We start from the raw sequence: 6,000 nt of genomic DNA on the forward strand, positions 1-6,000 counted from the left end.
CTCAGCTGGTGATTGTACCAACTATTTGTCCACCTCGGGCAGTGAGGACGTGGGCTCCATGGGCCTCCTAGTGCACCACAGCAGAGAGAAACAGCAGCTAGTTGGGAAGATCCACAAGGGACTGCACATCCACTGATGCTGAAGCCAGAGGAGGCTGAGCTGCTCCAGCTTCAGGCATGACCTGGGGTCCAACAGCTGTGGGGTTCCAGGAGCTCAGCATCCTCTCGGGCATCGCATCTGCCCCCAAAGCTGGTCTCCGTGTCTCCCGTGCCCCTGAGGCTTCTTACATGGGAGGCTATGGAGTCAAGGCCCAGAGGAGGAGCCCATGATCTGAGTACAGAGCACAGATCAGGGTGAGCTATCCAGAGAAGACCTCTCCATGCCAGGGAAGGCACAGCCTGCTCTCCTTCCAACAAGAAGGCTGAGCTGAAAAGTGTCCTGCTTTTCTCCTCTGGGCCAGAGATTCAGGAGACTTCCCCAGTGTGACCCATGGTTAGAACCTGCAGCAGGATCATCTGGCGCCTCCCGTGGTCTCCTCACCCTTGTCCTCAGACTTCACCCTCTTGGTCTCCTGCTCCTCCATCCCTCAGAGGATCTCCCTGGCCTGGTGGTCCACCTCCATGGTGGGCACATGGACCCTGGCATAGTTCAACAGTTGCCTCACTAGGGCCAGGTCCATTACCCCACAGAAATCCAGGGGGAATCTCTGCAGCCACTAAGACAGGAAAGAGAAGATGGCACTGTGGGCAAGAGCAGGGCAGAGGTTCACAGGGTTGGGACCCTGGCCTTACTTTGGGGCTGCAGGGGCCATGCATGTCCTCTGGGGCCTTTTCTTTCCACTGCCTGCCTCTGCTGCTCAGAACCCAGCAGCCCAAGGAAGACCTCTGCCCTCCACCAGCAGGCAAGGTCACGGGGATAGTCCCTAGGGAAAGAACCCCAAAGGTAAGGCTCCTGAACATTACTGGTCCTCCACCCTAGCCCCTCCCCACTCACCTTCCCCTCTGCCCCAAGCCCACTCACATCTTTGTCTGCTGGTCCTCCTCACAGTTGGGCCTGAAGGATCTCTCCTGTGACAGTCCACTGGGGTGTCACCCCTAAGGCTCCGTTTCCCCAAACCCACCCAAATGTCTAGAGGGAGCTATTAGAATCTTTCCAGTGAGGGGTTTGTGAATGCTGGGGGCTCCATCCATCCCAAACACCGCAGATGGGGTCCAGAATCCTTTACACAAAGGAGAAAAGGATGATCAAGGCTTGAGAAAGGGTGGTGTGTGAGACTCCCTGGGGAAGGTGAATGGCACCTGCTAGAGCCCCACCTCTGCCCCAATCACCCATGTATGGCCATGTCACTTTAAAGGGCCAGGCCTGGCACCTAGGCTGCTGCGACTCAGTCGTCCCGGTTCTGTGAGGACACAGGCCCTAGGAAACAGCAGGAGGAAGTCTTAGGGCTGGATCCCTAGTGGAACCGCTTGACTGCCTTTTCAGGATCAGGTCCAGAACCAATCCGGTGGTCGCAAACTTTGGATAAAGGGCCAGAAAGAGCCATGGGCAAATAGGGGATCATCTGCTCCATGAAGTTCACGCCATCATTGCTGAGCAATGGGGATGCCATGCAGGAAGGCTTGCTTCCTTTCACTCTGAGGAAGGACCAGGGCAGGAGGGAGGCTTGAAGTGTGCAACCCCGAGGGGCACCAACGACCCCTTTCCCTACACTGAAGTGGGCTTGAAAAGTGTTCCTCAGTGACCCAACAGGAACACTCGTCCAGGCTGCGACCGTTGTGGATGGGGGATGGGAGTGGACCAGAAAGCTCTCCCACCACATGGTGGCCCTGGTTACCTTGGTCTCCCAGTGGGGAACAGGCCAGAAACCGGTCAGTGAGCGCACCACATGTCTCCAGCAGCGACCCAGGTAACCACGGCTGGCTTCCAAGAGACCTGAGGCCCTGGAGGTCTGGAAGCAGAAGAACAGACTCATCTCTCCAGGTCCTCTGGACCAGCTGATCTGTCCAGGCAGCTGTTGCTGCTGCTGGTCTCTGGTTACCTGGCAAACAGGGTTCTGAGTTCCACCCGGAACAATGCTGAGGAAGCATGGTCACTTCCTGGAGTTACCTGCCCAAGCCTCCCCCTCATGGGTTCTCCCTGTGGGCCACGAGCCCTGCAAGCTCCGCTGATAAAACCGTCAACCATTCCAGAGAGAAATGATGGAGAAGTTGCCTCCCATCACCACTAGAGTGCTCAGAGACACAGGAGACGGTGCAAGGATGAAAAGAACTGGAGCAGAAGAGAGGGATGGCTAACAGCAGAAGAGATGGATGGCTCAGAGCTTAAGAGCAGGAGATGCTCTTCCAGAGGTCCAGAGTTCTATTCCTGCCAACAGTGGTGGCTCAGAGCCAGCACCCTCTGCTGGCAAGCAGATTAATTAGGAGACAATGAAACAGGAGAATACTGGTCCTGGTTCTGGTTCTGGTTTCTCCCATACTGGAGAGAAACCTTATGAATGCAACCAATGTGGTAAATAATTTTTTTTAATACTCCTCTGCTAATGCATGAAAGATCACACACTGGGAAGAATCCATATGAATGTAATCAGTGTGATAAAAACTTTGCATGTTACTCTCATCTCCTAATACATAAAAAGAACACACACTGGAGAGAAACTATGAATGCAACAAGTGGGGTAAAATATTTTCATGTAACAGTCATCTCCTACTGCATAAAAGAACCCATACTGGAAAGAAACCATATAAATGTAGCCAATGTGGTAAAGCCTTTGAATGTCATAGTAGTCTCCAAAACCATAAAAGAACACACAGTGGAGAGAAACCTCATGAATGTACGCATTTCAGAGTAGTCTCTGAAAACATAAAATAACACACAATAGAGAAAAACCTTATGAATGTAAACAGTGTGGTTTCACCTTTGTACAACACAGTCATCTACTAATACATAAAAAATGCATACTGGAGAAAAACTATGAATATAACTAATATCATAAAGGCTTTCCATGTAACAATAATCTCCCAAGACAAGAAAACATATTGGGTTACTTTGTAGATATTGTTTAAATTTGGTTTTGTCATGGAATATTTTGAATTCTCCGTCTATGTTGATTGAAAGTTTTGCTGGGTATAGAAGTCTGGGTTGGAATCTGTGGTTCCTTAAGGACTGTATGAGGAAATAGATAACTACACAACAAAAACAAAACAACGAATACAATCAATGAAACTCAGTGACACCACCAACCCCACATCAAAAGTAAGTAACAATTGTTGGTCACTAGTATCTATCAACATCAATGGACTCAACTTCCCAATTAAAAGACACAGACTAACAGAATGGTTACAGAAAGAGGATCCAACATTCTGTTGCATCCAAGAAACACACCTATGCAACAAAGATAAACACTACCTCAGAGTAAAGGGCTGGAAAAAATGTTTTTCAAGCAAATGGTTCCAGAAAACAAGCTGGAGTAGCCATCTTAATATCTAATAAAATAGACTTTCAATCCAATTTAATCAAAAAAGATAAGGACGGCCACTATATTCTCATCAAAGGAAAAATCCACCAAGAGGACATTACAATTTTGAATATCTATGCCCCAAATACAAGAGCACCTATATTCATAAATGAAATAATCTTAAAGCTTAAATCACACATTGAACCTAATACCTCAATAGTGGGAGATTTCAACACTCCACTCTCACCAAGGGACAGATCAACTAGACAGAAAACAAATAGGGAAATAAAAACACTTACAGAGTCCCTAAATCAAATGGACCTAATAGACGTCTACAGATCTTTTCATCCAAAATCAAAAGAGTATACCTTCTTTTCAGCACCTCATGGAACCTTCTCCAAAATAGACCATATAGTTGATCATAAAGCAAGCCTCAACAGATATAAAAAGATTGAAATAATCCCTTGTATTCTATCTGACCACCAAGGATTAAAGCTGGACCTCAACAACAACAGAAATAACAAAAAGCCGACATGAACATGGAAACTGAACAACTGGTTCTCTGAGAAAATCAACAAGATAGACAAACCCTTAGCCAAAATAACTAAAAAGCAGAGAGAAACTATCCAAATCAGCAAAATCAGAAATGAAAAGGGTGACATAACTACAGACACTGAGGAAATTCAAACAATCATTAGGTCATACTAAAAAAGCTTATATGCCACAAAATTTGAAAACCTAAATGAAATGGACAATATTCTTGATAGATTACATCTTCCAACATTAAGTCAAGATCGGGTAGAAAGACTGAATAGCCTTATATCCCCCAAGGAAATTGAAGCAGTCTTTAACAGTTTCCCCTCCAAAAAAAGCCCTGGGCCATATGGTTTCAGCGTGGAATTCTCCCAGATCTTCAAAGAAGTGGTAACACTAATTCTCCTCAAACTATTCCACAAATAGAAACAGAAGGTACATTACCAAACTCATTCTATAAAGCGACAGTCACCCTGATACCTAAACTTCACAAAGACCCAACAAAAAAAGAGAACTTCAGACATATCTCTCTTATGAACATTGATGCAAAAATACTCAATAAAATACATGCAAACTGAATCCAGGGACAAATCAAAGATATCATCCACCATAACCAAATAGGCTTCATCCCAGGCATGCAAGGGTGGTTTAACATACAGAAATCCATCAATGTAATCCACCACATAAACAAACTGAAGGAGAAAAAAAAACAAATGATCATCTCCTTAGATGCTGAAAAAGCATTTGACAAAGTCCAACACCAATTCATGTTTAAAGTCTTGGAGATATCAGGGATACAAGGCACATATCTAAACATAGTAAAGGCAATATACAGCAAGCCTATAGCCAACATCAAACTCAATGGAGAGAAACTTAAATCAATCCCACTAAAATCAGGGACAAGACAAGGCTGCCCACTCTTTCCATACCTCTTCAACATAGTACTCGAAGTCCTACCCAGAGCAGTAAGACAACTAAAGGAGATCAAGGGGATACAAATCGGAAAGGAAGAGGTCAAAGTGTCACCATTTGCAGATGATATGATAGTATATATGAGCGACCCCAAAAATTCAACCAGAGAACTCCTCCAGCTGATAAACACCTTCAGCAAAGTGGCAGGATACAAAATCAACTCAAAAAAATCAGAAGCCCTCCTGTATACCAAAGACAAAAGGGCTGAGAAAGAAATTAGGGAAACAACACCCTTCACGATAACCACTAATAACATAAAGTACCTTGGGGTGACACTAACCAAGCAAGTGAAAGACCTGTTTGAGAAAAACTTCAAGTTTCTGAAGAAAGAAATTGAAGAAGATATACTCACTTATATAGACCTATAAGATATGATAAACATAATGAAATCTATACACCTAAAAAAGATATTCAAGAGAGCTGACATGGGGTAAGATGATCAATCCTCATTTAGAAAGACAGATGGGATGCACATTGAACATATGACAGGAGTCTACTGAGTGCATTTGAAAGACTTTAACAAGCAGTGTTCTCAAAGCAAAGACTCATGACCAAACCTTTGGCAGAGTACAGGGAATCATAAGAAAGAAAGGGAGTTAGTCTGATGAGGAAAGGATCGGAGCTCCACAAGAACCAAATATATCTGGGCACAGGGTCTTTTCTGAGACTGACATGCAACCAAGAACCATGTGTGAATGTAACCTAGAACCTCTGCTCAGATGTAGCCTGTGGTAGCTCAGTAACCAATTGGTTTCCCATAGTGAGGGGAACAAGGACTATTTCTAACAGGAACTCAATGACTGGCTCTTTGGCCTCCCCACCCCCCAAGGGAGGAGCAGTTCTGTTAGGCCACAGAGGAGGACTTTGCAGCCAGTCCTGAAGATACCTGATAAAGCAGGAGCAGATGAATGGGGAGGAGGTCCCCCCTATTAGTGGACTTGGCAAGGGGCACGTTGGAGATGAGGGAAGGAGGGAGGAACTGGGAGGGAATGAGGGATCGGGACACAGCTGGGATACAGAGTTAATAAAATGTAACTGAT

Source organism: Psammomys obesus, unplaced genomic scaffold, assembly GCF_907164565.1.
Source record: "Psammomys obesus unplaced genomic scaffold, mPsaObe1.curated_primary_1811, whole genome shotgun sequence".
Classification (NCBI taxonomy): domain Eukaryota; kingdom Metazoa; phylum Chordata; class Mammalia; order Rodentia; family Muridae; genus Psammomys; species Psammomys obesus.